General features: G+C 36.2%; 1 protein-coding gene and 1 pseudogene across 1 annotated transcript in view; one reads left to right on the plus strand and one right to left on the minus strand.

Annotated features, from left to right (window-relative positions):
* The window catches only part of LOC107526073 (catenin alpha-3), a 285,926-nt gene that overhangs the window by 201,769 nt on the left and 58,215 nt on the right, over window positions 1-25,942 (plus strand). The window lies entirely within an intron of this gene.
* LOC107526059 (NADH dehydrogenase [ubiquinone] iron-sulfur protein 8, mitochondrial pseudogene) lies at window positions 569-25,158 on the minus strand (annotated as a pseudogene).

The raw sequence follows: 25,942 nt of genomic DNA on the forward strand, positions 1-25,942 counted from the left end.
GCATGCAGTTAATACGTATCTCTTTAAATTTACATGATGGATTAGGATCTGTGGGGCTACATGCCTCACAAGTTGTGTAGGTCTGTAATTAACCAAATTAAATCAGAAAAAGTAGATATTACTACATTTCTTAACACCCTGAGCAGGGAATTATTGGAGCTGCTGGCATTTGCATATTAAATGAAGTGTATCAGTTCTAAAAAACTGCTTATAGAGATTCTAAAGACTGTTGGATCCATGTTATCTGCTTCAGAAATGATTGGCAATCAAAAATAATTGATGATTTTTCTCAACCACCAATAGTAATTTAGTATGTTTTATTCTTTGTCTCTAGCATCTTAAAATGATTTATTGAACATGCTATATTTTGATGATTTGAGCAAAGGTAGAAGAACCAGATAATAAATGAGTCCTTAGACTTGCCTTTTTTGTGGTAAGAGATCTTTAGGATTTTGGAATAAGGGATGGCCAAATGCTTGATAGTCTTTTTTGCAGGGTGAGGGCTTCTGGGGGGGGGGGGGGGTCAGAGCTTCTTTATTGGGCCAGCTGGATGGGTGGGAGTGGGGCGTCACTGGTAGAGGTCGTCGGCCTGGATGTTGGCAGAGATCTCGGTCTCCCACTTGTCCCCGTTGTTGAACAGCTTTTCCTTGTAGAGCAACTCCTTGTGTGTCTCCATGAGGAACTCAAAGCTGGGGCCCTCGATGAGGGCATCACAGGGCATGCCTCCTGGCAGAAGCTACAGTAGATGCTCTTGGTCACCTTGCTGTCCAGAGGGTGGTCCGGCAGCTGCCATTGGCCCTGGCCACAGCTCTGCTGAGATGGTGATGGCCCGGGCAGGGCAGATGGCCTTTCAAAGCTTATAGACCATGTACCGCTCCTCCCTGATGGGTAACGGTGCACCCTGCAGAAGCGTGGGCTCAGTGGGCCCTTCTCAACTGGGTAGTTGATGGTGGCTGGCTTCCAGGACTGGTTGCTCAGGGTCATGCCAGACGTTGGATGAGCTTGGTCCACAGCAGGGTCTCAGCCACCCAGTCAGTCCCTGATTTCATGTCCACCAGGGCTCTCGCAAGTTCATGTACTTGTAGTGGCTGCCCCTGCACTGCTGTGGAGGCTCCAGGCCTTGGGACGCCCTGCGTGTGCAGTCTGAGCCAAGGCCCAAAGCGGTGTGGGTGCAGTCAGGCAACTCAGCTTGAAACGTTGCCGCTCATTCCCGGTGTGCAGCAGGCTGTCCCAGGGGTCTGCTTTTTCTTTACTTTGTTCCTGGCCTCTGACAGTCACTGGTTTTTGGAGATATAGACCTTAGATGTAAAAACCTAATCCTAATTCCCTAATCTATACAAGAGCAAACAGTGATACTTCTTTTAGGGGTTCCTTTGAAGATTAAATGAGATAATTTATTTGAAATGGCTGACATATAATGATGCTCAGTGCACTTTGAAACTTAGGCAATTTGTGACCTGGTGTTTGTTTCTGTCTTCTCTCTTCCTTCTGTTTTCACATTTAAAGTTTTTAACCAAAGTTCTCATTTTTCTTTCTCTTTCATAGCTAATAATCCAGACCTGATTTATTACATAGTATGGTGTCCTCCAAACTGGAGTACCCAGGAGGCATGCATGGTGTGATCTAGTGATATATCTGAAAAATGTTAGAACTGCTACTGATAATTTTTATTTAAGAAAACAAAAATTTGGGGTTTAGTAATATTTAATCTAAAGGCTAAGATTAGTGTTTTTATATAATGTAGTGTGAATGCTAAAAAGTTTTTTCTGAACAGGCGTGCTTTATCAAAAAGGTATGAAGATTTTTGGCCTCTCATTTAGTACCTGGGTGATGCTTTATGGATGACAGAAAGAGAAATTTGGAAAAGCTTTTCTGAAAACTTTCTTAGGTCCAGAATGTAAGTGGGTCACAAGGAGGTAATGTAGGTATGCGTGTCAGAGGGCAATGCTGATCAGTGTTAGGGCTTCGATCTTTTGAATTTTTGCCATTTTCTAGAGGGGATCTTCAGTACAGTTTTAATATAGCTTTGTTGTTGACATTGTTACAGAAAGAACCACCTTGTTGAAATCTGGTTTGTTTCACATCATCTATTAGTAAGATTGCAATTTTATTTGTAGGGAAAAAAGAAAAAATTGCACAGATAATGTGCAGTACAAATCCATTGTAAAAACTCTTGTTAAGTAATTGGTAAGACCTATGCCTTATAAACTGAATACTGTTTAAATTGGTTGCCTTGATACTTGACAAGTGACATAAGGCTACTTGGGATTCATATGCTTAGAAGATTTTTTTTCATTTTGAAGCAAATAAGTAGACACTCATGCAAAGAAGTAGTTTATACTCCTGTTGTTGGGACTCAAACACATATAATGAAAGATTTTCCATTGAGCCTAACTTTATTTAGAATTAAGACCACCTTTGCTGAGCTATGCTTGACAGGAGAATTCTGTAGTCCTGTAGGATTTCAAAGCCATTTCACAATACAGCTTCCATGTGAACCTGAAAAACAGTTTTACAGAAGAGTAAGTTATTTATTTTGAGAGTTGGACTAGTCTATTTCAATGATCATAAAACACTATTCTTGCCATTGATGGTTTACTTAATAGTGTTGAAATTGTGCATAGTAACAAACCATAAAATGGTTTTTATGAAGAGTGTCAATTACTGAAAGGGCTAAATTTGCTTTGACTGCAGAGACTCATATTAATTTCTATGGTGACTGTCAGGATGCTCCCCCATCTCAGTAAAAGCTATTCTTTTCAGTGATTCAAAGTCTATTTGGTATTCCTTTAAAACTAAAACTATGCCCTAATTATATAATCTGGAAGAGTACTAGAGTCATTATAACCATCTGTTTCTCTACAATCCTTGAAACACAATATCAAATGCTAGTGTTCTGAGTAGTATTCTGTTTTTGAATATTCAAGATTATATTGGATCAAGAAAATATATCTGCAGAGTGTTTCAAGGCTGATCACATCATCTGATTACTTGTGGAGGATACAGGTTGGCCTGGGCTGTGAGCTGGTTATAAATGGCCATAAGAAGAAAAATGATCTGATGAATTCACGTCATCTCTGTGCTGTCAATTTGAGCTCTGTGTGCATAAGGGATGCCTTTTATAGGGACACACACAGCTATTTAAGAAGATTGTTTTTACTCTATATCATACTGCATGCAAACATTCAGAAAATATTTGTGTGAAAGTAATGGCAAATCAGTTGACTGTTAGTCTGGAATGGGTTTGAATATCAAAAAGGCAATATATATGACATTTTTTCATGTGCCAGTCGTCATGGAATAACTCAGCAGAAACTCTTGATTTTTAGGGTATCTCAAAGAAAGTGCCAAAAACGTTGTGTTCAAGGATCTTTCCAGGTTTCATAAGAGCCAGGGAAAGGATATTTTTCAGCAGAGCTGTAAAGTCAAATCAGAAATAATTCTCAGGTTCTTGAAATGCCTTCAGTTGAGACAACTGGTATTTTTATATTAACTGTAGATTAATTTCTGTTTTTTTTTTTTTTAAATTTTGTGATTAGTTCTGTATTGTATTTTAAGTATTTTAAATCAAGAGTTAATACACAGTTAATTTTACAGACATGAAAAAACTGTATCTCGGAGGCCTTTCCATATCTTGAGTGTTTTTCTTTTGCTACTTAATACCATAGAAGAAAGATGAGATGGTTGTTTTGGTACTAATTTAAAGGTTGGTCAGAACTGAAAGATGCTTAAATAATAGGTAACAATTAAATTTCAGTGAGGGCAGATAGTAGTCACCATTCATTAAGTGCTTACTATATATAACAGCTCTTTTGCTCAGTACTTTATATAAGCTGTACAACATAATCCTCATGGTAACCCTATGGGACATGTAAAATTGTCCCCATTTTACAGGTAATGTAACTGAAGTCTGGAGAAATTAAGGGATCATCTAAATGCCATATAGCTAGTAAATGGTAGAACTGGGATTTTTACTAAGGGCTCTCTGGCCCCAAAGCCTGTATCATTTCAGATATTGTGCTTCCTGCAGATCAGCATTAGAAAAGCTATTATTTAGCCGTATGTCCACAAGAGCTCTCATGAGAAATCAGCTTGTTCTGTGGGGGCATGAGAGTCACTGAGGTTTACTTGCTGGTTTCTCTCAGTTGACTCAAGTTTCTAGGAGAGGGCAAATGTCTTCATTTACTACTTAGAATAATAAATGTGTACTACACTGGCAGAAGCATACTGTATTTGCTAGGAACCAGCACACACGTTTGGTGCAGAATGAAAATATGCCCTTTGTTTGGCCCAGCCCATAAATTTTAAAGTGCCTAGGGCCCAAAGCAGCTGCCAACAGCTGGAATACTACCTGGTATTCCAAAATAGACACTAAAATCCTCTCCCTATATATAAAAAATGAAACCATTCCTCTTTCCTTAACAAGCTTTGTCAGTATAAAAAGAACTAAAGTTGATGGCCTGGCCTTTCTTATTTTGTACTGAGTTCTGCATCATACTGCTGTTACAGTGAAATCTGGATTGTTCACAAAAAAGTAAATGTAGTTTCTGCCTGCAGGAACCTTGTAAAAGACAAACTGTGTTTTTATGATGACATATTCTTAGGCCACACATAATTTTAAATAATTGAGTTAGTACAAACACACACATATATATTTTTTTAATTAAAAAATATCTTTATCATCAATGATGAGAGAGTCATCATTGATCGGCTGACTCCTGCATGCCCCAGACTGGGGACTAAGCCCACAACCCGGGTGTGTTCCCTGATCAGGGATTGAACCGTGATCTCCCGGATCCTAGGTTGATGATCAACTGCTGAGCCATGCCCAGCTGGACCATATTTTTATATTTTATAAAATGTTTTATTAAAATTTATTTTTACTGTTGGAAGTATTACAGATGTCCCCTTTTTTCCCCAGTAACCCCCTCCACCCCGCACCCACTCCCTCCCTAAGGCCTTCACTACACTATTGCCTGTGTCTTTGGGTTGTGCATATATGCATATAAATTCTTGGGTTAATCAATTCCCACCCACCCACTCACCCCTGCCTTCCCTCTGAGATTCATTAGTCTGATCCATGCTTCTATATCATTGAATCTATTTTGTTCATCAGTTTATTATGTTCTTTAGATTCCACATATAAGCGAGATCATGTGATGTTTGTCTTTCTCTGCCTGGCTTATTTCACTCAGCATAATTTTCTCCAGCTCCCTCCATACTGTCCCAAAGGGCAGGAGATCCTTCTTCTTTACAGCTGCGTAGTATTCCATGGTGTGAATGTCTCACAGCTTTTTTATCCACTCATCTCCTGATGGGCACTTGGGCTGTTTCCAGATCTTAGCTATTGTAAACTGTGCTGCTAAAAACATAGGGGTGCACATATTCTTTCTGACTGTGTTTTGGGTTTCTTAGGATATATTCCCAGAAGTGAAATCACTGGGTCAAAAGGTTTTTTTTCTTTTTTTCCCCCTTTCTCATTTTTCCCCTCTTTGTAAAACAAGTGTTGACGTTAAAAAATTGTTAAATTTCCTTAAAATATCTTCCTTGGAGTTTTTTGATGCCTATTTGAGAATTTTTAAATTTATGCAGTGTGAAGTTGTGCCACGAGCAGTAGACTGGATATCACTGTAATAATGACCCATTCACAGTTTTAGTTTGTGTGAGGAAATGTTTAGCTCAGTGCCTGATACTTCTTAGGTGCCCACTGATTTTTTTACATCCCTATTAGCTGAATTACCTTGGGTAGTTCTCTAGGCCTAACTATCCTTATTTAAAAATATGAGTCTTAACACATTGTATGCGGGAAACGTATTTATACGTTTTACTTTCACTGGTAGTAGAGTGCACGATGAAAACTGCCCGCAAACAATGTGTTAAAGATGATTTCTAAGGGTTTTAGCTGGTTCTACAGTGCCACACTTTTCAGAAAGATGTGTAACATCTGATGCAGTAGACTTTGCTATCCCATGTCATGATTATTCCCACCTCTCCGTAGGCCTTTAATTTTTCTGTTTTTCCCATCAGGAAAGTTTTTACTCCTTACTGCCCATATAAAATCATCCAATCAACATGTATTCACTAATGTTTTCATTGACTACTTACTGTGTACAATGTTAAAAAATGACTAAAGAAATGAACCTTTAAAATTCTAATGATCCTTCAAAGACTTTTTAAGCTTTACTTCCTACATGAATTCTTCCTAAAATTCTGACAATTCAGTCTCTGTACTTTCTTATGTCCTATATTTATTGCATTTATCATATTTTTGGTAATTATATTTTGTGAAAAGAAAATTGCACCTTCATCAACTAGCTTATAAAATCTTCCAGAGGAGATGTTATGACATAAAATTCTCTTTTATTTTTCTTAACATGTGGTATAATATTTCTTTAAGGATTTGTAGATTAGAAGGTATGCATGCTGCTAATAATATATGGTAGTTTGAGTCAATAAAATTCTGAACTAGCATAATAGGAATAAAGAAAGTGGAAGAAGGGAATTAAAAAAGCACTATAGGTGTTTTACTAATTTTATGTTTGATTGGCCACTTTGAATATACAGTATGGGACAGTAGGTTTATAGTTGTGAGTATGTGGAACACAGAGTTTATTCTTGTGTTATGATTAATTATTGCATTATTTTCCATAGGAAACTGTAAACCTACTTTTACCCCACCTTGTATATAATTTGTAGAAAGGCCTTTAACATATATAAGATTTGAAAGTAATGAGATGAATATTTTTAACAGTCACTCTAGAACTTATTAAGCCAAATGTGTCCACTGAGAATGCTATAAACGTATCCCAATGTTATCACATTTTCAGGAAGTAACTTTTTTGGAATGAGTTTTGGGCTTATATTATGGTCCAAACACAGATACTACTCTGATTACTTTACAGCACCACTTGGTTTAGATGAAAAATGATTATATATTTAGCCTTTTAAATTAAACTTTGTTTAATTAAATTTCTCCTAAGTATGCAGATTGGCCAGTCTTAAAACTTTTTCTTACCTACTTCACAGTAAATAAAAATTAAAAAAATTCTAAATATGTTTACGTATGTGAATACCAGGGAAGAGGTGGAACTTCTTTTGAAGATGGTCATTGTGAACAAAATAATACTAATTTGGTGGCATGGATTCTGCTCTCTTCATTGAAAAGTTAATTCCTTGAAAGATACATTTTTGTTCTCCATTAAGTCAATTCAAAGTTAAAAAGAATTTTAAAAACACAACTGCAGGGAAGCACTTTTGAAATGGCCTAGTGAGGACCTCTGAAAGTCCACCTTTTCATACAAGTAATGAGAACACTGGCATAAATGTTTTAATCAACTTTTTCAGAACCTTGGAATTTAACCAAAGGCTTGCAGTAAGAACAATGGCTGGATATCATGAACAACAGTTTTTGTGATACTTGAACTTACCCCATTTCTGTCCCCCACTCCCTAGATCCGCAGTAGCTGTGATAGTCACATAACCAAGGAGCTATGAAATTAGAAACTTAGCAGTCACTGGAGGGAGCAGAATGGGTTTGGAGCTGCCCCAAAGCCCCATTCCCCTGAGATATTTGTCACTATTTGACCTGTCTAGCAGATTCTTGGAAAGTCTCACTCACAGGGCTGTCTTTACTTGACCTAAATTAGAGATGCTCAGTGGGAAAGAACCAACTCCAGAGGGATATGTAGACAATGATCAGTAGCAGTTGTTTAACGTCACAGATGCTTGAGGCTATGATACTAGCTGGAGAAACAAGAAGTGGGCCTAAGACCTTAAAAGTACAATCCAGAAAATAAAGATACACAGATGAGATTGTGAAAACTTTATTTCTGAGGATCTAAAAATCCAAACACCTGTGTAGGGTCACAGGCACGCCCAGGAACGACCTGAGGATACCCTACTTTCTTACCTTTGCTATACCTTGATGTTGTGTGAAAGCAGGAGGGGAAGGAGAAAACAGTTTTTAAAAACATCAGACACTGAAGGCATAACCCAACACAAACACACCCCCTTTGGACGAAGGGGAGGAATATTGATTCAAGGCATTTCAGGAAACCTTTGTCCAAACATTACTGAGCACTCACTGAGCAGAGCCTTCAGTGGCTGTACTAGGGATACAGGCTTTACCTAAGGAGTCCAGGAAAGTCATTAAAACAAAAGTAAGTAGCAACAGCAACAAAAACAACAAAAACACCTTGAGGTGAGGAGTGAATTGATCTCTGGAGTTGCGACATTACACTATTTCAAATGTGCAGTTTTAAATGAATAATTATGAGACTTATAAAGAACCTCAGAGGTATAGACCATACATTGGGGACAAAAACAAAAACAAAAAGGTCTATAGAAACAGTCCCTGAGGAAAGCCAAGATGCTGGACGTATTAGACAAATACTTTAAATCAATTAATTTAAAGATGTTCAGAAAACTAAAGGAAGCTATATCTAGAAACTAAAGAAAAGTATGAGAAAAACGTCTTACTAAATAGAGATTATAACATTACTCATATGCAAAAGAATGACATTGTACAGGACCCCTATCTTAACCACTCACAAAGGTTAACTTGAAATGGATTAAATACTTAAACATAAAATCTGAAACCAAAACCTCTAGAAGAAAACAGAAGCAAAGCTGCTTGATATTAGTCTTAGCAAAAATTCTTTTTTTAATATGACACCAAAAGTGCAAGCTACAAAGGCAAAAATAAACAAGTGAGGCTACATCAAACTAAAAACCTTTTGTGCAGCAAAGGAAATGCTCAACAAAATGAAAAGACAAATGATGCAATTGGGAGAAAAATGTGCAAACTGTCTATCTGATAAGTGGTTAATATCCAAAATATATAAGGAACTCATACAAATCAATAGCAAAACAAAACAAATAATCTGATTAAAAAATGAACAGAGGACCTGAATAGACACTTTCTTAAAGAAGACGTACAAAAATTACTTTTTAAAAAAGATGTATCAATTGCCAGCAAGTACATGAAAAAATGTTCAACATCACTAATTATCAGAGAAGAGCACGTCAAAATCACAATAAGATATCTCCTCACATGTATTAGAATAGCTATTGGTAAAGACACATAAGATAGCAAGTAGTGAGGAGGCTGTGGAGGAAAGAGAACCCTTGTGCACTGTTGGTAGGAATGTAAATTGGTACAGCTACTACTGGAAATAGTATGGGTGTTTTCCCCAAAATTAAAAACAAAACTATCATATGATCCAGCAATCCCATTTCTGAGTATACCTTTGAGGGAAATAAAATTATTCTCTCAGAGGGATAGCTGTACCTCTATGTTCATTGCAGCATTATTTACAATAGCCAAGATCTGGACATAACCTAAGTGTTCACTGATGGATAAAGGGCTAAAGGAAATGTGGTGGATATATGTGTAATGGACTATGCAGCCTGGAAAGAATGAAATCCTGATTTTTATGACAGTGTGGATGTGGCCGAGGGCATTATGCTAAGTGAAATAAGTTATACAGATAAAGGCAATATTGTTTGATCTCACTTACATATGGAATCTAAAAAAGCTGAACTCATAGAACTAGAGGTTAGAATGGTGTTTACTGGGGGTTGGGTGATAAGGGAAATGAGGAGGTGTTGGTCAAAGGGCACAAACTTCCAGTTATAAGATGAATAAGTTCTGGGGATCTAATGTACAGCATGGTGACTATAGTTAGTTATTATATTTTAAAGTTGCTAAGTGTGTAGATCTTAAATGTTTTCAGCACACACACACACACAAGTGGTAGTTATGTGATGGGATGAAGGTGTTAGCCAACCTTATTGCGGTAATCATTTTGCAATATATGTGTATCGTTCATCATGTATGCCTTAAACTTACACGATGTTATATGTCAGTTGTATCTCAATAAAGCTGTGGGAAAGCCCTGTTCCAGTATCATTAGTAATTTGTGAAATGTGAATCAAAACCACAATGAGATTCCACTTAACATCCACTAGGATGATTATAATAAAAGAGAGACAAATAACAAATGTTGGCAAGGATGTGGAGAAATTAGAGCTCTCACACATTGCTGGTAGGATTGTAAATCATAGTCACTTTGAAAAATAGTCAGGCATTTCCTCAAAATGTTAAACATATGACTCATATGTCCCAGCACTTCCAATACCAGGGATATAGCAAAGAAAATGAAAATATATGCCCACATATAAACTTATATATGGACATTCATAGTAACATTATTCATAATAGTAAAAAACTGTAAACAACCCAATGTCCATTAGCTGAAGAATGAATAAATAAAATATGACATGTCCATAAAGTGGAATATTATTTGGTAAAAAAGGACAAAAAGGAAGTATTAAAGATGTTAAAAACATGTATGTACCTTGAAATATTATGTGAAATGAAGGAAGTCAGTCATAAAAGACCAAATATTGTATAAATCAATCTATATAAAGCATCCAGAATGGGGAAATCTATAGAGAAAGTAGAGTTCTTGTTTCCAGGGATTGTGGGGAGGAGCATATGATGAGTGACTGCTAATAGGTACAGGGTTTCTTTATGGGTTGATGAAAAATTTCAAAAAAAATAGTGGTGATGGATACATAACTTTATGAATGTACTAAAACTCCCTGAATTGTATACTTTAAAAGGGTGAACTTCATGGTATGTAAATTATCTATCAATAAAGCTGTTATTAAAAATGTAACTAGTTAATTAAAATAATTAATTTGATTAAATTACATTTTATGTTATTTGCATTGCTGAGTCAGTAAATAAGACCCGATACTAATTAGAAGCTGACATATGGGAGCATTTTTCATCGTATGACAATATACAGATTATATGCTACATATGCCTTTATATGCATAGATAGGTACCGATCATAAGTTGCTTTATCGTCACCAGCCCAGCTCCCACCCTTGCTGCGTTCTCTGTCCTCTGAGAAGCATCACCGTGTCCCCAGCCACCCAGCCTGGCAGCCCGCAGCCCAGCGCAGAGCCATGTCCAAGCCAAAGAGGTTCTTCTTGTCAGTGTCTGTTCTGTCTCCGCCTCATTCTTGGCCCTAGGCCGCGACCTTCTCATCTTTTACCCAGAAGTTGCGGTAACTTTACATAATTGACCGTCTTTACTTTCTGTTTCCTTTCACCCATCTTTCTCCAGGAAGTCAGTCATGTCACCACCTTGCTGACAAAAAGCCTTTGGTCCCTTGCTGCTTAGAAAGCGAAGCCTCCGCGTTTTGGCCTGGATTGGAGCCTCTCTGCCTTTGCTCATGAGCTCTCTTTCCCCCTGCTTACTATGTACTTTTCTTTCATTTTGTAACTTACAGAACATTATATACATGCCTACCCTGGGTCATGCAGCAGGGACAGAGAGAGATTTGTTCACCTTCTTTCCTCAGTACCTTTTCTATAACACATTTTGCACTCAGGGCTCTGCTGGAGAGCACTGCCTTCTCCCACCACCCCCAGAAACACCTTCCTGCTAAAACTGAGTGCCTCTAGTATCTAACTCACGGGCTGGCCTAGACATTAAGTGAGATAATATATGTTACACTCTTCAGCACAGAGCCTGTAATAAGTAGTAGCTGCTCCTTTCCTCTTGTCTTCATTCTACTCTTCTTCCTCCTCTGATTATTTAATTTTTTTTTCTATTTAGAGCCTGGATCAAATATTACTTCTTTTGAGAAGCCTTTTCCTGCAAACTTTCTCGCCTGTATCCTACCCTTGTTTGCATTCCCATGGCTGTATACCTGCGGGAAAGCATCCCTTGTGACACTTCATTGTTTACGTTAGTACCTTTGTACCTCTCTCCACAGATGGATTTTGATTTCCTTGAGCAATAAGAAAATTTTTGTATAGCCAAGACTAGCATTGTTTGGCATATAGTAAGAATTGAATATATAGTTATTAAATGTTAGTTTAATTTTGGACCAGTTGCTTAAGGAATAGGGTGAAATTATTTCTAATAGGTCTTACTTCAGATAATTATGCAAAAACGGTATGTTTATAATAGAGAACACTGGTAATGCCATTAAAACAAAAGCTAGGGTTTTACTATTGGTTACAATGATAGGCAGTTCTCTCCGTATCATCATATGGGCCTACCGCAGGTCTTATATATAGTGAGTAGTTAATATTTATCTTATGGATCAGTGAATGAATGAACACATACTACAGAAATATAACCCAAAGATCTTTTCCCTGAAAGCTGTTATCTTATACATTGCAAGTATCCTCTAAAAATGAAGATGAATTGAATTTGGTTCATTTGGCTGGTGGAATATTTATAATTAGAACTAAGGAAGTGTTTTGATTATATATCAGCTGTTCATGATTAATCATTTAATAGTGAATGATTGTCCTATTAGACATATTTCATGCTATATTACATAAATGACAGTAACAATCTATGAAATTGAAGTATATTGGAAAAGCAATTTTTATTCTAAATAAACTTTATTAATAAGAAGTCCCAACTGAATTATAAATATTTTAAAACATCTGCAGATTGTAAAGCATTACATATATCAGGAAAAAATTAGTCTCCGTGTAGAAGCAGTGCTACACATTTTTTTCCTGCCTAATTGGTTTCTTAAGCTTTGCAGTCATAAATTTCCCTGGTCACTCAGAAGCGTAAGTAAAGAGCACTCACGGTGCTTACATATTTCACATTTAGTGAGGGTGCTGCACAAGGAAAACAGAAGCACTTGCAACTGAATCAAAGTGATTAAACGTAATGAATTACATAGATTAGGCAATAAAGAACCTATTGAACAGAGAGAATGCTTAAGTGAACATTTTTGTTAGAGAATAAATTTTAAAATGTAAAACAGTTTTCATTGTTGCTATTGGGCTGTTTATTTAATTCAGCCTTGCTGTTTGGTTAAGATCATCTTTGTGGTAAAAAAAAAATATTTGACTGGCTTCTCATTCTTTCCAAAAGTATAAAGATGGACTAAAATCAGTGATAGAAGAAAAGTAGAGAAAGTAGGAGGGAGGATAATGATGAAAATGTGTGAGATCGGTATACTTTAAAACAAAACATATTGTTTAATATATTTATATAATAACTGTGTAATTATACAATTCTGGGAACTTTTATAGAGTACTGGAAGATATCACCTATCATTGTCAATGAATGAAGTTATCCTTGTCTTTCTTTTTCACTGTAAATCCTTTCATTTTCTTAGTTTTTCTGTTTCCACCTCTCCCAGTGACCCTTATAACAGGTTAGGTGAAAGAGCATTGAGTAAAGAACTTTGGCTTTCTATCTGCCTGTGACTAAACCTAGCTGAGTGGCTTTCAGCAAGTTATTTAACCATTTGGAGTTCTTAGATGTTTAATTAGAAGGTTAGATTTAATGATTTCTATGGCTGTTTCCAGGTTCAATATATTATTGTTATGTATGTCTACTAGTAGACTAATCTTAGTCTCCAGAAGGCTTGGTGTTGCTCTGACTATAGGTTTAATGAGTGACTCAGCATATTTGCTGTGCAATATAGGTGACTGATCAGTGTTGGTTAGTATGGATCCCAGATGTCAGCTCTTGTAATTACTGCCTCTGAATCAAACTACTCAGGACTCAACCCCTTTTTGCATTTTCCAGATAAATTTATTCACATCGGAAACACTAGTAAGCAATATTGATTTTACTGAAAATTATTTAGGAGAGCTTTTACCTTGCACACTCATAGCAAATGACTTTCAAAATCTTTGTTAGACATGTATGCTCTCCAAAATCATGTCTTTCCTACAACACTGCTAAGAGGTTCTTCTGCTCTAGCATCCAGGACTAAGAAGTGTTCACTTTCCCTGGCTCTGGACTTTCCTTCAGGTTACCTTCATCCAACTTTAGGTTTCTTTGCCTTTTATTTTACGAAATAATTACCTGTCAATGTGCTTAGCATATACAGGGCCATCCTGGTGTACTGGGAGACAGTCTTCTCAGAGGACAGTGGACATTGAACAAATAACCACAGGGATTCTCATAGTAGAAATAATCCTCATATATAATCATGAGTTTCAGAGTTCAAGATAACTTGACCCTAGTGAAGTAGAGTGAATGTAATGTCCTGCAAGACCTGGGTGTCTGTAACTTGGTAATACCTTTTATGAAATTAATTTCTTTTTGGAAAACACAAATAGAACAGATGCAAAATATTACATTGTATGGATATAGTATAGTTTATTTAAAAGTAGCGCTATTGTTGGATATTTAGTTTTTGATTTTTTGATATTGTAAATAATGCTGCATTGAGAATCTTTGTTCATAAATATTTTAATTTTTAACCATTTCCTTTGAATAGAATTTATAGACATGAAGCAATAAGTATATGAAAGGTATTTGTAGCCTAGTGCAACAGCTTCTGACTGGTGACTTTTCTTTAAGTTTTGATATGTTATTTGATAAGCAAATGATGAAACTGTGTAAGATAATCTTTAAAATTTCCAGTCAGATAAAAAAGGTGTTTCAAGAGTTTCTTATAATGGATAAACTTTTATAAATAAATTCTGTACTCGTGATGATGATGTTTACAGACTTAATTTACAATTAATGACAATGAATCACCAGTGTTGGAAATTTCTTATTTTAGTGATATTCTTCCTAAGCCCAGTTAGTGTTATCTGAATTTTTTTAAGGTTCTGAAATGTACTGCATTTCATTTTATATAATCATTCTAAATATTTATAATGTAAGACCCAGAAGTAATTTTCCAACGATGCTCAGTACCAGTCAGATTCTCATTAATATTCTGTGCTAGTTTTAGGACCCATAAATTAAGGATAACATGAAGAAATGGAAAAAAACAGAAGACAGTAATGGAAATTAATGGAAGGCTAGAAAGCAGGATCAGTAAAGATGAATAAAGAAATGGTGTTTATTTAACGTGCAGAAGAGAAAGCTTAGGAACATATGTGAATTACAGGAGACATTAGAACAGTTTATCATGTGATGTGTGACTCCTAAACATTGTAAACACCAATGGGAAGATTCTAGTTGGTTCCCCTTTTTGAACCTAAAGATATCCGTCCATCAGAGTTGATTGATCTAGATTGCTTCTCATTTCACTAATTTCTGATTCTATCTTATTTTCTTCCTTCTCTCCTCTCAGGGTTTTCTGTTATTCTTGTTTCAATTTCTTGATTGGCTCTCAGCCTACTTATTTTCAGTCATTTAAAAAAATAATTTCTAACATAAATAGTTAAAGCTCAATGTATCCCTCTGAGTAATCTTAAGCTGTTCCAGTTTCATCCATGTGTCTCATCTGTATGTTACCTACTTTACATTAAGAAGCTTTCTTTGCTCCTCATGCTAATTGGAGTAAGAGTTCCACCTTCTGAGCCAGGCTGCCAAGGACCACAGCTGAGCTCCCCCACTTACTTGTGTGCATGCGTGTGAGTGTTTGTCTAGCAGTTTATTTATTCTCTTTCTGCCTTAGTTTGCTCATCTGTAAAACAGAGGTGGTAATAGCAGTACCTACTTCATATAGCTGTATGAGGACTGAATGTACTAATCTGTTAAAATACTTAAAAGAGTGCCTGATATTAGCAAGAACTGTACATGTTAACTAATATTTGTTTGGAACATGTTCACTGACTTCTAATTTAATGTCATTGTGGTCAGAGAATGAGGGCTGTATAAAGTTTTAAGATTTTATTTATTTAGAGCAGTCTTACATTCACAGTGTAATTGATAGGGAGGTTCAGAGATTTCCTGTATGCTCCCTGCCCCCACACATGCCCCCATTATCACCACCTCCGCCAGAATTTCACCGTTCGTAACCAAGGGTGTCCCTACAATGACACTGATAACTACCCAAAGTCCATAGTTTACCTTAGAGTTTGCTCTTGTACATTCTGTGGGTTTGAACAAATGTATAATGACATGTATCCATCATTATAATATCATAAAGAATATTTCTACTGCCCTAAAGATCCTCTGTGCTCTGCCTACTAATCCCTCCCCCAGCCACCCCTGGCAACCACAAATCGTTTTTATTTTCTCCATACTCTTGCCATTCTGGAATACTATATAGTTGGAATCATACAGTTTGTAGCCTCTTCAGATTGGCTTCATTCACTTAGTAATAAGCATTTCAGGTTCCTCCATGTATTTTCATGGCTTGGTAATGCTTTCTTTTCAGCACTGAGTAAGATGCCATTGTCTGATGTACCACGGTTTACTTATCCATTCACCTGCTGAAGGACATCTTGGTTGCTTTCAAATTTTGACAATTAAACTGCTATAAATATCTGCGTGCACATAAATTCTGTGTGGACATAATTTTTTAACTCCTTTGGGTAAATACCAAGAAGCGCTATTGCTGGATCCGCTGGGTTGCATGGTAAAGAGTATGCTTAGTTTTGTAAGAAACCACCAAATTGTCTTCCAAACTGTCTGTACCATTTTGCATTCCCACCAGCAATATATGAGAGTTCCTGTAGCTCCACGTCCACGCCTGCATTTGATATATGTTGATTTTCAGTATTTGTTCAGATTTGTTTTGCTTCATGGCTTATGGGTGGTCTATTGTGTAAATGTTCCACGAGTGCTTTAATAAGAATATGTCTTCTGTAATTATATGTGGAATTCTGTATTTGTTTATTAGATTAAACTAAATCATGTTGTTCAAATCTTATATATACTTACTAATTTTGTCTCCTTATTTTTTAATTACCAAAAGAGGCGTGCTATGATCTCTCCCAGTGATTGTTAATTTTCCAACATCTTATAATTCAATTATTGTTTTAAATATTTTGTTTATAGTACTTGGGTTATGAAAATTGAGAATTCTAATTACTTCCTGATAAATATATATATTTTTGTCATTATTTGATGCCCCTCTTTAGTTCTACTAACCCTTGTTGGATTTAGTGTTTTCTTGTTTGATATAAAATGGAATTTCTTTTATTTATTCACCATTCTATTATTTAACATTTCTTTGTTTTTTGAATCTTTGTGTTCCTTATATTTTAAATATTTTTATTTGTTAAATTGATTTTGAAGAGAGAGGAAGGGAGAATGAGAGAGAAAGAAACATCAATTGGCTGCCTCCTGTACGCAGCCCAACTAGGGAATGAACCTGCAAGCCGGGTATGTGCCCTGACCGGGAATTGTACTGCGATCTTTTCATACACAGGACGTCACTGACCAACTGAGCCACTTCCAGCCAGGGCTGTGTTCCTTATATTTTATAGTTTTCTCTTGTAACAGCATAAACCTGAATTAAGAAAAAATTCCAATAATCTCTTATGTCTGTTCAGTTTAATTATTTTACTCTAAGTTATGCTTACTGATATGTTTAGATTTGTTTTTATTCTCTGCTTTTAGCTTAGTTGTTTTTATTTGTTTTGTAGTAAATTTGTGGTAAAACTTTCATACATTTAAATGCATAAATCTTAAGCATACATCTTCTGAGTTTTGATGAACACATGAACCTGGGTAACCCATAGCCTCAGATATGGGTTCCAAGTTCCATTATGCTTCTTCCCAGCCCGTTTCTGCCCCACTCCTCCAGACACAACCACTGTACTAGATTTCCCCCACCATAGATTAGTTTTGCCTATTTGCTTCATACTAATGGAATCATATAATATGTTCTGTTTTGTGTAAGACTTCTTTCACTTAGTATGGTGATTTGATATTGATCTATGTTGTTGTTTATACCAGTAGTATATTTTTAAAATTAGAGAATAGTAGTATAACATACTTTGCTTAAAAATTTTTCTATTGATTGACTGCTTTTAGGTTTTGATTATTTTGTGCACAGATATACATAGCATCTTGATTTCTCTAAAGTAAATATGTAGAAGTGGAATTAGTTGGTCGTAGGGTATGTCTTTTTTTAAAAAAATGAAACTGTGAGACTTTTTTCTGAAGCAGTTGTACCATTTTACTCTCTCACCAGCAAATGTATGAGAGTTCCAGTTACTGGGATTTTAGCCTTTGGTAGATGTGTAGTGGCATCTCAAGGTACCTTAGTTTGCATTTCCTTAGTGATTGTAGTTTTAAATACTTTTAATGTGGTTTTTGGCCATTTGTATATCTTCCTTTATAAATGTTAAAATGTTGTGTCCATTTTTAAATCGGTTGTTTCTCGTTATATTATTGAGTTGTATTTTTAAAATGTTTTTCTGCTTTTCTGCTGTCTATTGAATTATAAGCACTTTCACATATTATCTTACTCATCTCTTACTAAAACCCTATCTAATAGACATGATCCCCCTTTGAGGTACGAGGAGGTGGAGGCCTGTGCTGGTTAACTGAGTGACTTACCTACAGTCTCATAAGTAATAAATCATAGCCTCTGATACAGGGCTACCAGCAAAACCTTATGCTCTTAGCTACTGCAGTATGCTACAAATGATAAATAGTATGGGACTCCACATGAGAGGGGGCTCTCTGTGAGCTCTGTTAACACAACATGTGTAAATGATAGATTCTGATGACTAAGATTTAGATGGCCATCTACTAAGTAGATTAAGTAGTGGTAGTGTGGGGTGGGGCAAAGAGATTTATAAAAATACCTCCACGGAAAGGATAGGTATATACCCATCTGGAGTAATAACAAAGAGACCAGAAAGTGACCTTAAAGTTTTAAGATTATTTGAGGCCAGAAACTTTAACAAGTAATTGCCAAGAAGCTTCAGTGCATTTCAATCCATAAGAAATAAGATTTTATTCTCTCTTCTTTAAATATTACTCTGTGTTCTCTATTGCTAAAATGGTTTGGAGACCACAACTGTGAATTAATAAAGTATTGATTTTGGTGAATACTTTTATTTAATGGGCATCTTTAAAAAAATGGGTACTATTATCGCGCTTGAAATGAGTTCAGTTGAGTTTGGAGCCACGGGATATTTTAACTCGAGAAGTTAGGATAGCTTCAGTGACGGTAGGGCCTTTACATTAGCTCAGTGCTGTGGCTGAACTCCTGAGAGAGACTCCAGGAGAGATTCAAAGTTCTGTCAGAAGTGCAGGGAAGAGAATCATGTAAGTGTATAAACTTCTGTGGATGTACTGGCCTTAAAGCAATGCTACCTTTTTTCTCTACGTTTAGCAATAGCCCTTTATTCCCATTTTAAAGCAGTACAAGAATTTCTACTTTGGAAATTCTGCTTTGGTGATTCAAGCTCTGAACCAGTAAGTAGTATAATTTAATAGAAGTGCAGCTTAAGATCTTCTGTTTATATGAATGAAACTAATTTCACATAAATGAATGTGTTCTATTTAAGCTCTTCAACCTTTTATGACACTTTAGGGCTTGTACTGGTTGTTATTCCATGTCTACTTCTACTACCAGATGCCTGTGGTTCTTTTCCCCTGGCATTCGCCCAGTGTCCTTGAGGTCATGTGTGTGCTGAGAAGATGTGAGCTCAACTTAGGACGGTTGACAGAGAGGAAGCCTTGTTTGGCCTCTGAGCTATCCAATTTTCAAATAAAGTGATTAGACGAGTGTGGTTTAGGGGAAGAATGATAGTCAGGCATCAATTAAAAATAACCTCACCCATCTCTTTTGTTTCTGGCTGATGTTAAGGTGGCAGGTGGATAAAGCTGCCAGTTTTCCTGTCACTCTGTCTGTGTTCCTACCACAGCGTTGATATAATATTGCAATTAAAGCCCACTAGATTGCATGATTTGGAGAATAAAGTCAATTGGTTGAATTTCCTATGATCACTGTTTTAAGGGAATTTTATATTTCTGAAGCTGAGCGAGGTCCATTTGAAAATAGACCCCAATTTTTGCGCATTGTCAGATTTCTACAGGTAGGTCATAATAGCTCCGTGTGGGAACTCCAGAATTTCTCTTTGACATTATTATCAAGGTACAATGGCTTCTTTATGAATTAGGGCCACATGTGAAAACTCAAGCAATGATATATTTGTGAGCAAAATCAGCACTTAGGCACTACTAACTTTAAAGGAAGTTGCAGATGAGTGATTTGGTTGCTTCCACGAGCCGATACTCCTTTAGTGACTGCAGCTTTCTATTTCTGGACCTCACTTCTTATAAAGAGCTCATTTCTAGTGCTTGTATTATGCTTTAAGAAGCTTAAGACAGCCCTAATATTAAACTTTAAATACTCTATCACCAAAGTTTATCCAAGAACCAGAGTGATGAAGTTAATCTCTGCAACTTTGCAATTAGTGTATTAACTTAAGCACTATTTTTGGTATCACAGTGCTCTGCAAGTCATCTGGTTAATGTGTTTCCTTTTGCAGGAGTTTATCAGAGCATGGCAATTGGAACAGAAAATAAACATTAGCAACTTTTCTTTGTGCTTGCATTTGGTTATAAGGAAAGCTTTCTTCATTTGCTGTTTTTATTCTTTTTAAAGGTGCTCCTTAAAATGAGTGGAATTAAGGATCCTGTATTTTAAAGGAGCAGCATGTCAAGATAAATAGATGCACTTATCCAAATAGATTCCCTAGAAGGACAATTTTTTAATTTTTGCAGAAGTGTGTACTCTGAAAAAAGGAGAAACCAGGTTCTGTGTTTTCAGCTTGCTCTTGACAGACACTGGTGATGTAAATTATCCAGCTGTTCTTCCTCTGTATGGTTTTCGTAGTTCTCAGAGCGATTTATAGGTCTAGAGTGCAGCTGCTAAAAGTCATTTATTCTCAGTTCTGTATTAATCCATCATATATGAATGCATTAGCATTCAGTACAGAGCTTAGGGGCTTAAAACATATCTTCCCTTCTGATTTGCTGTACTGCAAATGTTTGTAGGATATAATCAAATAGCACCCAAAAATTATTAGGTTGACAAGTACTTCTAGAGGGGCTATTTTTAGTATTTCCATTTAGGGTATTTGAAATCCACTCATTTATTTACACAAAAGCAACAGTCTTAGTGAGTCTTGTTGTAAATATTAACATATTGGTAATACTAATGTGCTTACCTTTGACAAATTAGGACTTCAACTTGGTTTGTTCATTTGTCGCTCCTGCCATATGTCTACTATTCAGATATGTTTGTGTTTCAGAAAATGCATTAATTGCAATTTTTTGGAGGCTACTTGTTTGAAAACAAGGAAGGGAGAATTTTACATCTACTCCAGTTCTTTCTTTTCTGCTTGAAGACACCTATTCCTCCTTTAGATGGACAAGAACTGTGATGACCAATAGTATAAATAGAGAGCTTATAAAGATCAATGTGTGTGTTGCTTGCTTATGGTTTCTATAAAACACTTCATGCTGTTCACCAGTATAGATGTGACTTTGAACTGTATACACTGCTCGAGAATATTTCTTAAAATGTATGTCCATATACATTTCTCCTTATTATCTATTAATGTTAAATGAGGCCTGGCTCTTGTTTCTTCCCTTTTAGTCTTTCCCATGTACATCTTCATATTAACTTTCCTTTATAATAATTCTGGACAGGTCACTTATTTCTTAAAAAACCTTTAATGACGCCAACATTTCTGTTATATGGATAATATAGGAGCCCTCCGATCTGCTCCCAAACCATTTTTCTCATTTATTTTTACTACTCCACTCACTTTATGATTCAACCAAAATGAGTAACTTGCTGCACTTTCCCTCTCACATTGTTTTTCCATCTGAAAATGTTACATATTTATTGATTTGAAAAAGGGAAATTTATATGGTGGGGTAACAAATTTACATTATACTTAGATATATAGAGAGATATGGAATGCAAAAATTTTCTCCAATAGATTGAATCTTTCCCAGTAACCATGCCATCTACCAAGTAGTTATGAGACTTAAACTTTGAAACTTGCAACTAACAATATCTTGTTTCTTTAGGTTTAAAGAGATCCTTTCAGGTTGCAATGAGTTTTTTTCCTTTATAAAAGAGTTGTACTTTATTATATTTATGTTTTTATATTACTTTTTAATTGAGGTAACATTGGTTGATAACATTATAGTAAATTTCAAGTGTACAGCATTATTTTCCGATATCTGTATACACTGTAGTGTGCTCACCACCTAAAGTCTAGTTTCCGTTGGTCACCATACATTTGACCCCTTTACCCATTTTCCCTACCCCACTCTCTTCCTCTCTGGCAACTACCACTCTGTTGTCTCTGTCTTATGAGTTTTGTTTTGTTTGTTTCTTTTTTGTTTTCTTTTGCTTTATATTCCACATATGAGTGAAGTCATACTTTTTTTTGGTCATTTTCCATACTACTTATTTCACTTAGCTTAATATCCTTAATGTCCATCCATGTTGTTGCAAATGGCAATATTTTATCCTGTATATATGTGTACTTGTGTATAGTGTCCCCAAAAATGTACACACACACTTTGAATAATTATAAAGGCAGTGTTCATTAAAATACATTTCATTTTCAAAATTGAGCTATCAGCTGTTAAAGTGTGTATACATTTTTGGCGGACCCCTTGTATATCCATATCTTCTTGATTCATTCATTCCTTGATGGATACTTGGGTTGTTTCCATATCTTGGCTATTGCAAATAATGCTGCAGTGAACAGGGATGCATATATCTTTTCAAATTAGTGTTTTTGTATATTTTGGATAAAATCCAGATGTGGAATAGCTGGATCATATGGTAGTTCTATTCTTAATTTTTTGTGTGAACCTTCATACTATTTCCCATAGTGGCTGTACCAATTTATAATCCCACCGACACTATAAGAGTGTTCCATTTTTTAAATAATAGCCATTCTGATAGGTGCAAGGTGATATCTCATTGTAGATTTGATTTGCATTTCTCTAATAATTAGTGATGTTGACTATCTTTTTATGTGTCTATTAGTCATTTGTATGTCTTCCTTGGAAAAATGTCTATTCAGATCCTCTGCCCATTTGTTAATTGGGGTGTTTGTTCTTTTGTTGTTGAGTTTATGAATTCTTTATATATTTTGTATATTAACCCTTTATTGGAACTATCATTTGCATTTACATGAATATTTTTCCATTTGGTTGGTTGCCTTTATGTTTTGTTAAAGATTTCCTTTTCTGTGCAGAAGCCTTTAAGTTAGATGTATTCCAATTTGTTTTTTTGTTTTTTTTGCTGCAACCATTTAAAATATATTCTTCTAGTGTTTATATCCATACTTGTAAATATCACATAGTATATTATTTTTCTTGATTTTTCAGTGTTAGATCTCTGTTGACTTCCTTTAAGAGAAGATTAGGATTTAGTTTTCTTATTTATTTATTTATTTTTAAATATATCTTTATTGATTTAAGAAAGAGGAAAGGAGAGGGATAGAGAGATAGAAACATCAATGATGAGAGAGTCATTGATCGGCTGCAGCCCACAACCTGGGCATGTGCCCTGACTGGGAATCGAACCCCGATCGCCTGGATCCTAGGTTGATGCTCAACCGCTGAGCCATGCCCGGCCGGGCAGGATTTAGTTTTGTTACCACTTTACACACACACACACACACACACACACACACACACACACGAGCACTTCTTATACTCTTAATAGAGTTATTCCAGTTTTTGGTTCAGCCAATATCAGGTGATTATGTTATTATGACTATGTAAATATTTTTTACTTTGAGTCATACAGTGTAATATGATTACAGTTTGTTTCTGTATGACTTTTTGTTTCTTCCAAAGTTAACAATTGTTTATTTTTATTTGCTTATTTTTCTGTGCATCTGCTAATTCAGATGCAGGCATTTTGAATCCAGTCTGAAGCTCCTGTCAATGTGATCAAACATATTGTAATGTTAGGATAGACTAGGTTAGCTGCAGTAACAAACATGCCCAAATCTCAATAGCTTTCCATAATAAAAGTTTAATTCTTGATTACAGTAGTCTTTCTCTGTGGGTCAGTTGCAAATCTGTTTACATCGTCTTCCGTGGAGGATTCAGGATGTTGGAGCAACTGCTGTCTAGAATATTGCCAATCTGTTAGAGGAAAAAAATTTGAACTGCATGTTTGCTCTTAGGGTTTCTGGGAGACATCACCTTGAAACAACATTTAATTGGCAAAAAGAAATCAACTGCAAATAGCGTTCCTTGATGGGGCAGGGGTGAAAAATACTGCACCAGAGAGGGGCAGAGAATATTTTTGAAAAATAATGCAGTTTACCACATGTGTCAGGTAAAATGTAAGTTCAGTTTTTTAGTGCTCTTTATTATTTTCTGCTCTTTCTTTTTCTGTAGCATCCCATTTTTATAGTAAGATTGTAATTTTAACCTCATTTATCTTTAAAATAATACCAATTAAAATTTTTGGTGACTTTTTTTCCTGTTTCTAGCATGTATCAGTTTCTTCCAGGCCTGTTTTTTCCTTTTTGTTTATTTTAGCCTGTGTTTCACATGGAGCCTTTCATCAAATGTCTGATGATTTTTGGATATCCGTCTACATTTCAGTGAGGCATTAAAAGGCTGACTCGAGCATCTGTTTCTAGGCTTTGTTGACTGGCCTCTTTCATTTTGGAATCTTTCTAGTATTGGGAGCCAGCACTTTGCTGGGAACCAATACCTGAGAATAAAGATATTTTTCTCAGCTGTCAGTCTGTTCTCTATCTATGAATCTGTTGACATTTGTTTGTTAGTTTATTTTGTTCACTAGATTCCACGTATGAGTGAAATCATATGGTGCTTGTCTTTCTTTGGGTTGCCGGGCTTGGTGAAAAGGTAAAGCTATTGAGCAAAAATAATAATAATAACTCAGACACAGACAACAGTATGGTGATCAGCAGAGGGAAAAGGGGCGGGGAAGGCCGAGGGGGGGATGGGGGGATACATGGTGATGGAAGGAGGCTTGATGTGGGGTGGTGAGCACACAGTACAGTATACAGCTGGTGTGTTAAGGAACTGTACCCCTGGAACCTATATAATGTTATTAACCAATGACACCCAATAGATTCAAGAAGAAAAATATTTCTTCAGTTGTTTTTTAAAAATGTAATCTTTAATTTCCTGTGTGTGTGGGAGATGCCTGGTTCCCAGCTTTTTGCACATGAGGAGATAGAGGCTGTTGGACTTTTAATCATTCCACCTTTTTTGGCCTTAGGTCTCACCCTTGCCCTGCACAGTACCTGAAGTCTCTGGGTACTGAGCCTTGCCCAAACGTGGTTCTCTGTGGGTACCGTGCTTAGCGCAGGGTGTCGGAGGAGGGCGTGGGCGTTCTGCCCTCCACCGATGGCCTCGGAACCCTGCGCCTGTCCGCGGGTTCTGTACCGCGAACCAGCTCTTCTGAGACCGTTATCCCTCTCCATCCATAGCTCTCTCTTCCCTGCTCAGTGCATTATTCACCCTTTATTATCTCCCATTGCCAAACATGTCGAAAATATCAGTCAATGATGTCTTTCTTGTACATATGTATGTATGTATGTGCCCTGTCCTTCCTTATTTTAGTGAAACTGGGCACAGGAGGTAAAAATATTATGATCAAGCTGCCATGAATCTTTTGGTGGAATTTCGAAGTAGTGGAATGTGGGCCATCAGCAGGTCATAGCTGGAACTTTGTGGTAGATACTCTGAGGATGGTAGATACATTGAGTCTTATTGTTTTAGAGGATTTAAATGTGAAGAGGGCTGCCTTGGTTCCAGAAGCAGGACACAGAAAGACTTGTACAAGGTATAGCAAATAGACCAGAGGAGTTGGTGTACTTTGCTAAGTTAGCACATTTAGAGAGCTTTCAAAGCTGGGTTATGGTGTTTTTATGTGTTTTTTTAGTGTAAGAAAATTTCAAAATTTATTATTGATACAAAATTATATCTAATTGTTACCTTCAAAACAATAGAATTGGATGTTCCAGTCTTTTTTATATGCCTTTATATTTAATTATTTTGCAAATGCTGAATTATGGCATCATGTAGTGGAAAGGTTACCCAATCAGTGGATAATTTGGGATGTAAATTGTGCTTTTTTGTTTGTTTTTATTGATTTTAGAGAGAGAAGAGGAAGGGAGGGGGAGAGAGAGAGGGGGATAGAGAGAGAGAGAGAGAGAGAGAGAGAGAGAGAGAGAGAGAGAGAGATTGATTTGTTGTTGCATTTAT

This window comes from Miniopterus natalensis, chromosome 14 (assembly GCF_054644295.1).
Source record: "Miniopterus natalensis isolate mMinNat1 chromosome 14, mMinNat1.hap1, whole genome shotgun sequence".
Classification (NCBI taxonomy): domain Eukaryota; kingdom Metazoa; phylum Chordata; class Mammalia; order Chiroptera; family Miniopteridae; genus Miniopterus; species Miniopterus natalensis.